Here is a 16,292-nt window from a genome sequence, read left to right as displayed (position 1 = left end):
CATGTGGGACACTGCCTCAGCATGGCTTGATGAGTGGTGCCATGTCCACGCCCAGGATGGGAACCAGTGAAACCCTGGGCCGCCAAAGTGGAGTGTGAGAACTTAACCACTCAGTCACGGGCCAGACCCTTTTCTTTGTCTTTTGAGACATTGACATTCTGAGGAGTAAATAACAGTTGTTTTAAAGAATAGCCTTTAATTTGCTTTATCTGGTTGTTTCCTTATGACGATTTAATACTCAGTGCTCATAAGGTTGCTATGACCTTGTCACCTTGATACAACACTTCTGTATCTGTCACGTTGATACCACACTTTTGGATCTGTGCACTTTTGGCAGAAATATTACATCAGTAACATTGTGTCCTTCCTAGTGCATCCCATCAACATTGGTAACATTAGCGGCTTCAGAATATTCCACTGAGTGGATATATTACAATTCTGTCACCTGATTCCCCACAGTTACACATTCAGGTTATTTCGTTTTCTCCTATTATGAATAGTGTTCCAATGCTTACACTCACGAGAAGTTTGTTTTCATATTTTAAATGATGTCTTCATCTAAATGGAACTAAGTGGTTTTTAGGATACAAACAGAATTCTGACTCTTCATACATATTGGAATTCACATTGCTCTCCAAAAGTGTTGTATCACTATAACAATTCACAACAAGTTTACAAGCATTGAGTGTTAGAAAGAATGTATTGTTAATGATTTTTATCACTAGTTTCAATATTTATTCATGGCCTTTACCTTTGTTCCTCTACTTTCTATTTTGGAAAGTTTTAAATCTACAAAATTTTCAAACAGTGCAATAGGCACTCATCTGTAAAACTCTTCATCTAGATTCTTTACTTGTTAGTCTTCAAATCAGTAAGAATTGATAAGAATATTTGTGATAATTGAAAAGTGTGTAGCAGCCAATGGGACCTGTGCCTGAGAGTTATAGAATAGTTAATAGGAGATAGAGTCTTTAGGTGCAAAATAGATGGGCAGGCAACAAGGATATATTTGATTTGTATCATCAAAACATCAGTGATGGACAATAAGGAGGTCAAAGGCAGTTGTACCAATAAAACATAATCTTTTGCTGAATTCTTTGACATGAGCCAGTTTTCAGAGCCAAAATCCATTGACTGAAGGAATTAGGTACCCAGGAGAATAGAACCATGGCCAGGAATAGGGAAATGATTTCCTCAGTCCTTCCCCAAATGGATCTATGGCTATTTATTTGAGTAATTGTACACTTTGGAAAGGGGAATACTCAAATATTTCCAACGTTCTTTGGCTTGGGTCTGACTTTGCATTGATACCCAGAGCCCTGAAACATCATCCTTGCTCTCCTCTTAGGATGAGGGTGTATGGGGTTCAGGCAAAAATGGAATCTTGGTCAGGCACACAGAAGGTCACTCTATCCACAAACCCACCCAGTGGTTATTTTACCAGTCCCCAAAGCTGTAATCAGAATAGACATATGCCATTGGTAGTTGGAACTTTGGCTCTTGGGGGAAACAGCTATCCTGGTGGGGAAGGCCAAGGGAAAACCTCCGAAACCCTCCTCCCACTCCAGTTAAGAAAATAAACCAAAAGTATCCTGGGAAAGATGGTGATTGTTACTACCACTCTTAAAACTCAAAAGGGGGCCAGCATGGTGGCACAGCAGTTAAGTTCACACGTTCTGCTTCAGTGGCCTGGAGTTCGCCAGTTCAGATCCCAGGTGTGGACGTATGCCATGCTGTGGCAGGCGTCCCACATATAAAGTAGAGGAGGATGGACACTGATGTTAGCTCAGGGCCAGTATTCCTCAGCAAAAAGAGGAGGATTGGCAGCAGATGTTAGCTCAGGGCCAATCTTCCTCAAAAAAAAAAAATTGGGGCCGGCTCGAGGCCGAATGGTTAAATTTGTGTGCTCTGCTTCGGTGGCCCAGGGTTTCGCTGGTTCCCATCCTGGACGCGGACATGACACCGCACATCAAGCCATGCTGAGGTGGCATCCCACAAGCCACAACTAGAAGGACCCACAAATAAAAATATACAGCTATGTACCAGGGGACTGTGGGGAGAAAAGGGAAAAATTTTAAAAATCTTAAAAAAAAAAACTCAAAAGGATGCAGGGTTGGTAGTCTTCATCATATCTTGGTTAATTCACCAATCTGGGCCAAACAAAAACTAGACAGATCCAAAAAAAATTACATTAGACTTTTGAAATTCAAGTCAACCAACTGGGGTTGCTGCGGCTGTACCAGACATGGTATCTTTGCTATCACAGATTAACATGGCCTCAGTGCATGGTATATATCCTTTAATTTCGTGAAATTTCTTTTCCATCCCTATCTAAAATGGGAATTAGAAAGAATTTGCATTTACATGGACCAGACAGTATATGTTTATAATTTTGCCCTAAGGCTATGTTATAATATAGTATATTATATGCTTCTGACATCATATAAGCCAGTTAGATTTCGAATGTCTGGACATCCTGTAGAACATCACACTGACCCACTATGTCAATGACATCCTGCTAATTATGATGAGTAAAAATGGACTAGCATATTGGAGACCTTAGAAGGACATATGTGCACCACAGGGTGAAAGATAAATCTACTAAGATTCAAGAGCCTGCATGTCAATACAATATTTTAGAGGTCCAGTCATCAGGGTCATGCCAGGATACCCCACCCAAACTAAAGGACCAGTTATTGCATCCCACACCTCCTCTAATGAAAAAGGAGGCACAATATCAGATTTGCCTTTTCAGGTTCTGGAGGCAACATAGTCTACATTTGAGATCAAATGACAAGAAAGGCTTCAAGGGGCCACCCGGTGGCACAGCAGTTAAGTTTGCATGTTCCGCTTCGGCGGCCTGGCGTTCACCAGTTTGGATCCCGGGTGTGGACATGGCACCACTTGGCAATCCATGCTGTGGTAGGCATCCCGCATATAAAGTAGAGGAAGATTGGCACGGATGTTAGCTCAGGGCCAGTCTTCCTCAGCAAAAAAAAAAAAAAAAAGAGGAGGCTTGGCAGCAGATGTTAGCTCAGGGCTAATCTTCCACAAAAAAAAAAAAAAAGAAAGAAAGAAAGAAAGAAAAGCTTTGAGTAGAGCCCAGAGGAGAAAGGGCTTTGAATCAGAACCAGACTGTGGTGTATACAGCCCTGCCTTTTAGACCATATGATGCAGGAAAACTACAACGTTAGAGGTGTCAATGGTAGGAAAAGATGCCATGTGGAATTTTTGGCAAGCCCCAGTGGAATAATCACAGTGCAGGCCTCTAGGGTTCTAGAGCAAGGCAAAACCATTTGCAGCAGAGAATTTTACTCCTTTTGAAAAACAATTTCTGGCATGCTGTTAGACCCTGGTAGAAGAGACGTACTTAACCATGGGACACCAAGTGACCATACGTTTGCAACTACCCATGATGAGCTGCTCCTATCAGACCTATTCCACCGAGTCACAAGGTTAGGCAGTCTAACAACACTTCATTATGAGATGAAAGTGGTACATCTGGGATCCAGCATACACAGGACCAGAGGGCACAAACAAGTTGCATCAGCACCTCTCTTTCAACTTGCACGATGGCTATATGGGGGATTCCTCATGATCAGCTGGTGGAAGAGGAAAGGCTCAAACTTGAATCATGGCTGGGTCAACTCAGTATGTGGGTGTAAACTGAAAATAGACGTGTCACTACAGACCCACGTAAGTGTGGCCTTAAAAATACTGGTGAGTGAAATTCCTCCCAATGAGTACACTGTGCACTCATACTTCCACAAAGTGGAAAGATAAGAGGCTCAGGGTTAGAACATATATAAACTCATGCCAGTGGTGAATGGCTTGGGCAGCTGGACAGTGGCTGGAAAGAAGAAATATTAGAAAATTAGAGTCAAGTGGATCTGGGCTAGAGCATGTAAATAAACATGAGAGTGGACACAAAGTATGAAGCTGTTTGTGTCACATGTTAATGATCACCAGAGCATCCACCATGGAAGAGACACTAAACAACCAAGGAAACAAAATGACTTGGCTACTTGATGTTAGCCAGCCTTTGTCATCAGCCACCTCAGTGTTTGCACAATGGGTGCATGAACAGAATACCCACGGCGACAGGGAATGGAGGTTGTGAGTGGACCCAAAAAGATGAACTTCTCTTACCAAAGCTGATCCAGCTACTGCCACTGGCAAACTCCACCTTAGTAGACAAGAAGAGGAGTCATCAACCTGTCGGAAGTAACTGACCTTTGATGATGAGGAAGAAGTGGGAGTGCTGTTAAGCGGGAGGACAGGGAGGATATGCTTGGTGCCCGGGAGATCCACTTGGATGCCTCTTGGTACTTCCTTGCCAAATTGTGATGGCAAATGGACAAGTACAGAGATTCTGGCTAGAGAAGGGCATGGTACCCTGGGAATGAGACTCAAGGTTTTATGAGTTATCCCTTATCCCTTTATCCCTTTATGGGATAAGGATCTGGGGCAAACCATGGGCAAACTACCAAGACCCGCAGAGGTGCTCTCTGAAGGGGAGGGGAGTTTTGAGTGGATAGTGCAGGAGGGAGATGATGAGGCTCAGCCGCAGCCCTGACATCAGCGCCTGTGCTGACGGCTGAAATTCGTCCTGCTCGTCTTATGCTTCTAAATTTCCTGGAGTAAACAGGTCTGCTGGCATCCAGGGTGAGGTGTTCCAGAATGTACGTGAAGAAGTGGATCTGAGCCGCACAAGACAAAACTGCTGTGAAAACCCTGGTGAGCCACCGAGATTCCCCTCCAATGAACAGCTTGTTGCCCCAAGCTCTATGTCACAGCCTGCTTCCCAGGGATCCCAGCCAGCAACAATCCATATACATAGATAATAGTTTAAAGTTTTGAATAGTTGTGATTTGATATGTAGGTGTAGAAGAACACCTATATTTAGTACATTTTAAAGAAATATTTTTAAAAATATGTACCAGCATTTGAAGTGACCTGGAGAAGTTAATGATTAAATTATACTTTATGATTAAATTGGAAAATATATAATACCGTGATTTGTCATAAAATCTTGAATACATATATTAAGCTGAATATATAAATCAAAGAATGAAAATTATTAAGTTGCAATGTGACACATATGGCAACTTAAGCTGTGATTTCCATATTTTTTTCTAAATTGCTATATAAAGAATTCATATAAAGAATCGTGAAAGGATTATTATTGCTGCTAAGGATAATACAGTTAAAGAACGTAGCTGAATGCTAGTGTACTTAGATGGATGGTTTACTCATTTCTGCATTTGGAAATGCTAAAGTCCTGAAATTATATTTTATGTTATTGTATGATGTCCCTGCTATTTTTGCTCAGATTGAGAACAGGTAAAAATCCAGCATTCAGATAAAGTGACTCCATAGTCTCCAATCCCCACCACCAAATTCTAGTCTCTGCCTGCTAGGGCAAGACATTCCCACTAAGTGACACTATGTGACGGTATTAGTCAGGGCTCTCCAGAGAAACAGAACCAATAGGCGGTATATATAATATATAGTAATAATATTCTATTATAGAAGCAGTATATATGACGTATGGGAATTGGCTTATGCAATTATGGAGTCTAAGAGGACCCACTATCTGTCATCTGCAAACTGGAGACCCAGGACAGCCAGTGGTATAATTCAGTCTGAGTCCAAAGGCCTAAGAACCATGAGCACTGATGTCCAAGGGCGGGAGAAGATGGATGTCCCAGCCCAAGTAGAGGGAAAATTTGCCCTTTCTCTGCCTTTTTGTTCTATTCAGACCCTCAAGGGATTGGATGATGCCCACCCACATTGATGAGGGCATCTTACTCAGTCTACCATTCAAATGCTAACCTCTTCCAGAAACACCCTCACAGACACACCCAGAAATAATGTTTTACCAGCTCTCTGGGTATCCCTCAGCCTAGTCAAGTTGACATATAAAATTAGTCATCACAGTGACATTAGAATAGTGATCTAAAAATAATATCTGGGACTCATCAGCTTAAAGTAGAGTTGGACTCTTACTCACCCAGCCTCCTCCAATGTTAACCAGATGTTTTATTTTTTAAATAAATAAAGTGTTGCAGATACGCAGATACTGTTGCAACCCCTTTTGCATTCCTCCCAGATCACACTTCCCTCCAACTCTTCCCCAGGGTCCTAAAGCATGAATCTTTAAAAATCTTTTTATGCACTGCTGGTCATATGTAATTTATAACAGTTAGTAATCTTTCCTGATTTAAAATGATTGCTATTTGCCAGCTTCAAGAAAATCTTCAAGAACTTACTGTTAAGGTACTTTATCAGAACCTGCCAAATGGAATTACTAGTTTGAATATTAGTAATTAATATGACACCTAATTCATCAAGAGATTTTGGATAGAATTGATGAAAGTATGAAAATTACAGTTGTATAAGAAGAGGGAATATGTTTGTGTGACTCTCAGTTAAATCAGTCTTGGTGATTTCCAGCCCAAAGAACATGATATGATCTTGACTGTGAATCTGCTCGCTGCACGTTGTCGTCCATGTGCTGGTAACAAAGAAAAAGTATTGGTAGTCTGATCCAGCTGATAGTACATGGGAATTCCTGAAGAAATAACATCCTGTATTTACAACTTTTGAGGCTCCTGTGAGTGAAAATAAAGTTCATAACAGCAAGTATAAACTTAAGGACATACCTCAAAATGTTTTGTTACACCTAAACAAAGTAATGCTTCAGAGGTGGGGGAATGAAATGGATGTCTCCTGAAACTAAAGAGAATATGTTGCTTAGGGAACCAGCAGAAGCAAAAGGGGAATTACTTGTGAATCTCTTTTAATTGGAAGGACTTGGAAAAGACAAGAATACAAGTAGGTTTCAGAAACAGGAAAAGTGAGTAACTTCAGAACTTGTATCTTTTACGTGTGCTCTGCAGGTCTCTTCGTTCTCTCTCACTGCAAGCTTCACTTTGGCTTTCTCCAAATTGAAGGAAACGTGGCTGCCAAAAACGCTAAAGCTCACTGACATCCTACAGACTTTGCCACCACAACGGTACTGACTCCCACGATCCTATGTTAAAATAATGCCAGGGAAGGAAGAGTTCTAAGAAGTGCCCACTTCTGGACCAATCAGTGGAGTCCAGCAGGGCTAGGGTGTTATAATTGGCCTAACCTGGGTTATATGCTCACTCTTGGACCAGTCAACTCCGCCTGGGGGAGAGGTGGCATTTGTAACAAGTAGTAGCTTTTGTTGAGTCAGAGGGTTGGAGGGGAGGGAAGCGCAGGTTAGAGAAAGGCGTAAAGAGTGGTGTGCTGCCAAAAAAGGAGAGTTTAGTGTAGAAGAAAAGCCAAAACAAGAGCTTAAGATCATCCACAGATGACTAATTAACCAGATCGACCATTATGAGATGAATAAGCTCTAACAACAATAGAGTAAAAACTAAAGCATATTTTGAAAGAATAATAATATGGAAATACCCAGAAGGATACATGTTCACTGTATTAGCTGGGGAGCATGCAGAGGGAAGAGGCCATGGAGAGATTTTCACTTTTTACACTTCTATAGTGTTTGGAATTTTTACGAATATATGTACATTTGTAGTATATCAAAGCTAGTGAAGAAATAGCAAGCAAAGACGGAAGACCCAAGATTCCTTAAAAGTCTTTTAAGCAACAGTAATAGGGGAATATTACATACTGGGAAACTAGCAGAGGTGTCACGTGATGAAAAGTACACCCGAACCTACAGAATGTAACAGTCACTGATTCTGCAGATTTGACATGAAGAGACAATAGCTATTCTACTCTCTGGGAGAAGAGTATCTGCAAGAGAAATAACATCCAAGCTGATGAAATTGGCAAGGTACTGCTCTGAGGTCACACAGTACATTGGAATCTAGATAGATAAGAATGAAAAGTAAGTGATTAGAGGAATCTGAGGCAAGAGGAAGTAGGCTGGAGAAGGTTTCAAATTTATAAGACCAAGTTGTTCAGATAGACCTGTAACCAATAATTTTTTAAAATAGTAACAAAAATGGGGCAGGTGGTAAATTTAGGTGGTTCAAGGAGCTGAAAGCAAGGCAGATATAAACTGATGAGTATGCTTCCCCAGTGAGAATGGAATGAGGAAGTGTAGTGTGTTGCCTGGTTAGGTAGAACTTTTTGTTTTAACAAACTTAAAAATTGCCAGCTGCTACTCTAAGAGGAGGTAGAATTTCACTTTACAGCAGATCTTTTTTCTGAGAGGAATCACTGAAGTGGCTGCTTTTAGTTCTGTGAATGTAAGAACACAGGCACCCCTTACCCTTTATTTTGTGGCTTGACAAAGGCTCCCCTTCCTAATGCCTCTTGATATGCAAATTTTCATAGAAAGCAAGGAGGCTCCTGGTTGGAAAGGAACCCCGACCTTGACCTCTTCTCTCTTTTTTTTTTTTTTTGCGGAAGATTCGCTCTAAGATAACATCTGTGCCAATCTCCCTCTATTTTGTATGTGGGTCACCACCACAGTGTGGCTGCTGATAAGTGGTATAGGTCTGCACCCAGGAACCGAACCAGGCCTCTGAAGCACAGACCATTGAACTTAACCACTAGGCCATGGGGCAAGCCCCTTAACCTGTTCTCTTTTGATATTCCAACTTATTGCAATCCCTTTGATAGATTGAGATGGTCCCAATTGATGCCTTCTGGCAGTAAAGGACACCAAAGGCCCCAAGAATTAGCCATGAAGACAGAGGACGTCTTGGAATAGGGACAAAGCCCTATGTGGCATAGCACATGGCTCACAAGGAAGCTTTTCCCCTCCCCACCTCACATCTTACTTGTCATGCAGAGTGTGTTCCCAAATATAAGTTAAAATCCTATAGCTTTGGGGGCCCAAACCTAGAGTGACCTGTGTCCTATTTGGACTAGCTTAGCTATCATTGCTGTACCAGTAGATAAATCATAACCGCAAGCTGGGGCTGTCAGTGAGCTGGTCTGCATCCCTAAGTCTCTCTTCTGCAGCTCAGCAGTTTGGAATTAGAACTGGCCTCTTTGAACTGAGTAAGTTTCTAGGCTTTTTAATAGTTCAGGGAGAAATGCCCAAACAGAGCATACTCTCCTAATAATAAATAAAAATGAACAAAATTCGGTAAAGATGACGGTGTAAATTTAGGGAAGCACAATTGGATTGTGATTTTAACCAAGAAACTTAAAACTAAACAGTTGCAATATATTTGCCTGAACGACAGTTGTGCTTTAACAAAGGATAGTAGGTTGGTGATGATCTCCTTGTCATCTTTAAAAGGAAAGTTCAGAAAGATAAATTTGACTGTGTGGCCTGCATATTCAGAGCCCTGGAACACAAATATGGTAGCTGACCTGTGGGCCAAGAATCTCCCTATATCAGACTAACAAAGTTGGTGACGCTTGTCATTATTGAATTGGCTGTAAAACTCAAGAACAGCCATATAAAATTAATCCTGCTAATTGCTTCGAGACAAATGCTAATGAAGGTAAGTGGAGTCCAGTCCATAGTGCTAATCTCCCTTCTGCTTCACCAAACATGTTTCTTTTCCTAAATTCTTTATCCTGGCTAATGATAAAATCATCTTCCAGTCACTCTTTTTCTACAAATCTTGTCATCATCCCTCCAACGACTGTCTCTCTTTCTCTCATCCTCCACGTCTAGTAAATTATCAGGAATTAACAATTCTTTTAACATTCTCAAATGTTTCCTCTCCTCTTCATTCTTACTGTGGTAGTGCAGTGGACATCTTTATATCTATAGCTCAGCTTTCTCCTTCTGATAATGATAGCACTTCTCTTGGTGACCTGATCCTCTCCTGCTCTAACCATGTGGTCCTCCTGGGGTCCCTCTCACAGGTCCTCTTACTCCAGCCACAAGTGGAGGCAAATGACCCAGGGTAGGAAATTAGCATAACTGAAAGAATGCGCTCAGAAACTTAACCTTCTGCAAGTCAAGGTTACTGTAGTGGTCATGGGAGATGACTCCCCAACACTGGTCCCTCCCCAAATGATTAGTCTAAGTCGGTAAGTCTCCATATTGTTGACATTTGGGATCAGATATTTCTTGTTTGTGGGGGGCTATTCAGTGTGTTGTGGGATATTTAGTAGTATCCACCCACTAGATGCCGGTAGCACCCTTCCCCCAGGTAGTGGCCAGGAAGTCTCCAGATAATGCCACATGCCCCCTGGAGGGCAACATCATGCCAGGTTGAGTACCACTGATCTCAGCCATTTATGGTAATTCCATTACTTTTTCAAGTGGTAGGTTTAGGACTGGGCCGGTCTCCTGAACCTTGCAGTGCGGCATTAAGGACATGTCCACTAGAGGGCTTCTGGGAAGATTTCCTCACTCCTAGCAAAGTGAGCCCAAAGAAACAGTCTTTTCCTCCTGAGAAGAGATAGTCTTTTTCTTGTTAGAAGTTGTGTCTGCGTATACGTGCTTAAACTGTTGCGAGTATCTCGTGACCATAAGGGAACAGGCTGTAGAATAAAGCCAATACGGAAGGAGAACTGGGAAAATGTAGAGAAATGCAAGAAACTTGCATCCTTAAGTACTGAGCTGGTGATTTCCCCTGCGTGCACCTGCAGGAATCTTATCTCTGGACTACTGCATATGTGTATGTGTAGTATATCATAAACAGCAGGGTATGCAGTATACTTCCATTTGGGGGGGATGTATTTTCGAGTATATATATATATATTTATATACACACACATACACACATGTATATCTACATACATATATACTTTTTTTGCCTAATATTCATAGGAGATGCCTCTGTGTAAATACATGTAGATCTGCTTCATTCTTTTCCTTGACTGCGGGTTGTTTCATTTTATAGGTGAAGCATGGTTTATTTAACCAGCATCCTGGAGGCTTTTACATATTTTTTAAAAAACATTTTTCTAATGCAAAGAACGGTTCAATAAACTTCCATATACTTCACATATGAGTATGAGTATGGAACAGATTTCAAAGGAGGAAATGTTAGGTAAAGTGTATGTGCGTTATGTGGTTTTGATAGATATTGTAAAGTGTCCTGGGCAGCAGATAAAGCAAATAACACTCATGAGTGACATATGTCAGTGCCCCCTGCCTTATACCCTCATGGATAAAGTAAGTTGTCAAGCTTGTTGTGCTTTAGTAATTTCATGAAATATGGTATTGTAATGTTGTTTTAGTTTGTATGTCTCTTCTAATGAATGAAGTTGAGTGCTTCTTGCTATAAGAACTATGTGTAATTTCTAATTTTATGAAATGTCTGTTCATGTCTTTGCCCATTTTTCTGTTGGGTTGTTAGGTCATTTTATTATTGACTTTAGAAGTTCTTTTTGTTTTAAGGAAATTTTCCCTTTGTGACATGAATTGCAAATATTTTTTGCCTCGTTTATGGTTTGTCATTTTTCTTAACTTTTGATGGCTTTTTCTATTCAAGAAGTTTTAAAAAGTCTTCTGTGATTCATTTTGTCAGTCTTTTATGGCTTCTGAGTTTATTTCATACTTATGAAGCTCTATCCTACTGAGTCATTTTTTAAGAAATCTCTCTTTTGTGAAGTTTTTATGTTTTTATATTTTAAATGTAAATCTTTGATCTATTTAGAAATATTTTTAGTGTAATGTGTTATGCAAGAATCTAACTTTATTTTTTATGAACTATTATCCGATTGTACTATATGTTCTTTTCTTTCTTTTAGTTTTGTATTTATTTATTATTGCAGTTTTTTCCATAGTTGCATCTATAAGCAGTTTTATCCAAGACTGTTTTTTGCCCCAAAGAATATTGTTGATGAATTCTCCTTGACTACTCACCCTCTCTTTACCTGGGAACTGTTAAACTCTCCCATAATATTAAGGATGGGTACACTCTCTTTGTTATAACAACCACTATACCTTACTGTGATACATAATATGTATGAACCCAGCTTCTGGAGCCAGAATATCATGTTCCATCTGTTGCTTACTAGCTGTGTGCCATTGGGCTTAGTGTCTCTGTGGCTCAGTTACCTTACTGTGAAATGAGGCTATTGTGAGGATTAAATGAGTTCATGCTTGTAACACATTTAAAGTGGTGCAGTCAAGGCTCTGTAAGTGTTGGCTAGTATGATTACTCCCTTTTTGGCTTGGGAGAGAGAGGAAGAGGGCTGAGGCCATGGGCAGCTTGAAGACTTTGTGGATCTTGGGCTTCTGGTTTAAAAATGAACTCAGGTAGTGTTACTCAGAGATTGTGTTCTTAACCTCTAATGTTTATGCCTCTCTCTTTTTCTTCAGTTTAGTCCAGATTCTTCTGTATTTGGAAGATGTTTCTCACAATTTTTTAAAAAGTGTTATTTTAATTTTTTAACGTGGAAGATTCCAAACATTTACAAAAGTAGTGAGAATAACAACAAACCACATTTACCTCTCACCCAGCTTTAACTGTTAATCAGCTTGTGGCCTTTCAAAGTTCTTGGTGTGAGTTTGAAAACCTTTCCCTGGTTTCCACACAAGTGAGGCTATTGTGCTTGCACCAGGAGAGTCAGCATCTGTGGGCCTGTACCTGTCCCTTCAGATTTCCTGGAAGTCTTAAACTCGATACTTGAGCTATCCTGCTTTAGCTGCTTTTTCCTGCAGCCATAACAGCCTTCTCAGGCTTTTCCATCTGTCCCATCCTTTTTATTTCCACTCTAATTGCCTCACTTTGCACCTTCATCACTTTTTAACAGTTATTGCAGTAGCAGCCTAACTGGTCTTCCTGTCCTCAGACCTCCACCTTCAGTCCACCCATCACCCTGTTGAAAGATTATTCTTATATCACAAGGCTCATTATGACGCTCTATTCAGAAGCCAACAATTGCTCTCAGCTGCCTACAGAATAAAATTCAAATTACCTTTTTTCTATAAGAATCTGAGGTGGGCCTTTTCAGTCTTTCACCAGAGTATCTTTCACTGCATACTATAGTTCTTCAATTCTAAGGTGCCATTGATTATGACAGATCATTGATTTAGTAACAGTTTTTGAGTCAGGGACCAAGGGGAAGGGTGGAACCTACTCATCATGGATAAGATACATCATTGATTTCACAATTATTAAAATGTAAGGACATATTTAATGATTCCATATTTAATGATTATTAAAACAGATACAGTATTAAGGTAACAGCAAAAAATGGATGGCGTATTAAACTGGGAAATTTGAGGAGAGTTTAGTAAAGGAATTATTTACAAGATGTGGGCAGGGGTTAGGGGGCCAACAGGACATGGTGCAGTATCCTGAGGCCAGCTTTGGGGTGGAAAGGGAGCTCTTAGAACCTCTAGGTCTGAAAGGGCAAAGAAGTGAGCATTACCAGCACCCAGAGAGGGAAGAGTATGGAGCAGGGCTCTAGATGAGAGCTGGGGCCTGGCCTTTCACAAAGACAGCAGCATGGGAACTCGGCAGGGAGCGGGCTGGAGAATAAATAACCCTATTTCACTCTTCCCCACCCCACTAGCTTCAAGTTAGCTGAACCCAGTTGGAAGCCAGAGGAAAAGTAAGTCTACCAATTCAGGTTAACTTCCAGAGGCACAGAGCATGATGGAGCAGAATGGAGCACAGTGCAGAGGGGATCCATAGGGGCAGATGGAAGACCTCTGGCACACCTGCCATCCCAGTTGCTCTCCCTTTTAAATCATAGATTAAATCTCACATGTCTGTGTATTTGCCCTTTTGCTGTTTATCTAGCCTTCAAGCCCAGCTTGATTTCTACCTTTTCCATGAAACCTTCTCTGACTTCTTTAGTCAATTTGTCCTCCAATTGGCTCCCATAAAATTCCATTCAAAAGATCTAAATTTTACACTTTATTAAGAGCTGTCTACATATTTGTCTTCTTGATATATTATAAACTCTTTGATGGTAAGGGACATTTTGCAATCATTTTGTCTCTCCCCTTCCCCTGAAGACACACAAGCCACCTGTCACAGTGTCTTCTACCCAGAGTCAGATATTTCAGATCTGGAAAAAGTCCTAGAACCAACTAACCCAACTATCTCATTTTATAGGTGAAGAAACTGGGTCTCAAATCAGTGTTCCTAAGAACCAAATAAATACTAGTCGAAGTGAAAGTGAAGTTTCAGCCAGGAAGGTCAACAGACGTCTTCAAGAGTGCTTTGAAAACAAGTGGGAAGAAAATTACCTCCTTGTGGAAAACCTACGGGGCCCTGTCACCTGGAATAGGTCTATGATTTTGGTTTTCACTCAGGCCTCATTTCCCTTATAAGAAGAATGAAATAAGCTAATGCATAAAAGTGGCTTAGCAGACGGCCTGCCACATGGTCAACTTAAATAAAAATGATTATTTGCTCTAGGGGGATTTGGTGAGATAATTGTCAATAATTGAGAAATAAGGGAAATAAGATTTTTTTCTGATACTTAACCTTGAAATTAAATTCAAATAAATGGTGGAACATTCATACAATATAATAATACATACCTGTTAAAATGATAACATACATTTGTAGTTATTGATATGGAAAAAGGTCTATAGAATATTGTTGCATAAAAAAGTAGGTTATAAAAATCATGTATAATGTGACTTTTCTTTTTCTTTTTAAATTCACGGTGATCTGGAAGGATGTTCACCAAAATGTTAACAGTGGTTTAACTGGAGTAGGTCTCTTGGTCAATTTTATGTTCTTTATGCTGTTCTGGAAAATATCTGGAATAAATGTTTTACAACTAGCTTGTATGGTTTTTAGAATCAGAAAATAAATGTTATTTTTATGTCAAAAACAAAAACCAATAATGAGTAAAGTTACCTTAAACAGAATGGTTTCTAGACCAACTTGACTAGACTGTAAAAGATAGAAAGCATTAACATATCTAAAGAAAGAACGTATGAATGTGTCAGGGAGCAGGGTGCTGAATAAGAGGAATCAGAAAAATAAACTTAGGCAGTATCCATCCAAATACTGTCCAAGATGGGGAGAATCATGGCCAGTGGAGAGGTTTTATTGACAAGACCGGTCCTATTGCGTAAATGGTTATCTCAGATACTCTCAGCCAGATGGCATTACATTATAATGAGAGAGAGAGAAGGAACAAATACACCATGTTGGAAATGAGAAGGAGAATGAAACCAAAACTCTGGGAGAGATTTTTAAAAATTACACCGTGTTATATGCAACTTTATTGCAAAAAAAATTTAAAGAATTTAACCAAGAGGAGTCGTGGCTAAATCCACTCATAACATCAGAAGAAATTGAGAAGATGGTCAAAGAGTTAACTCTCCCCAAAACGAAAGGCCCAAATGGCTTAACTTGTAAATTATATCAGATTTCAAGGAACAGATACTATATATTCTATTTAGATATTTTGGAAAAAATATAAAAAGTTGGAAAAGTCTCAACTCACTTTAAGAGGCTAACATGATTCTGACATCAAAACCAGACAAAAACCAAAAATTAGAATGAAAGCTACTGAAACAATCACTCAAACCTAGAGGAAGAAGGCGGGTGGGAGGTAGGCAAAATGGGTGAAGGAAGTCGAAAGGTACAAACAAACTCCCAGCTAGAAGATAAATTAGTCGTGGGGATGCAAGGTACAGAATGGTGACGAGAGTTAATACTGTATTGCATATTTGAAAGCTGTTAAAATTTACTAATCTTAAAAGTTCTCATCACAAGAAAAAAACATTTTGTAAGTATGTATGGTGACGATGTTAACTAGACTTATTTTGGTGATCATTTTGTAATGTGTACATATACCAAACATTATGTTGTACACCTGAAACTAATACAATGTTATATGTCAATTATACCTCAATAAAAAAAATAGAGGAAAAAGAATTCCAAATAAAATATTAGAGAAATTTACCAATTGTGTCTTAAAATGAATCATGGGAAAGTAAGATTTATTTAAGCAATACAAAATAATGCATTTATTAAAAGCTTATCAAACACATATCATGTATGTCATATATAAAACTGATGATATGAAACAGTTAAAGGAAAAAGTTTACAAACTCATTTAGATAAATACTAAAAATATATTTAATAAAAATTCAAGGGCCAGTCCCGTGGTGGAATGGTTAAGTTCACGTGCTCCACTTCAGTTGGCCCAGGGTTTTACCAGTTCAGATCCTGGGTGCAGACATGGCACCCTCGTCAGGCCACACTGAGGTGGCGTCCCACATACCACAGCTAGAAGGACCCACAACTAAAATATACAACTACATACTGGGCAGATTTGGGGAGAAAAAGCAAAAAAAATAAAATAAATAAAAAAATAAAAATTCAGTGCCTACTTCAGATTCAAACTAGAATTGCAGCCTACACCCTTGTTATCATAATTGCTTATCTGAAACA

The sequence above is a fragment of the Equus przewalskii genome, chromosome 3, assembly GCF_037783145.1.
Source record: "Equus przewalskii isolate Varuska chromosome 3, EquPr2, whole genome shotgun sequence".
Taxonomy (NCBI): domain Eukaryota; kingdom Metazoa; phylum Chordata; class Mammalia; order Perissodactyla; family Equidae; genus Equus; species Equus przewalskii.
This window is presented reverse-complemented; position numbering follows the sequence as displayed.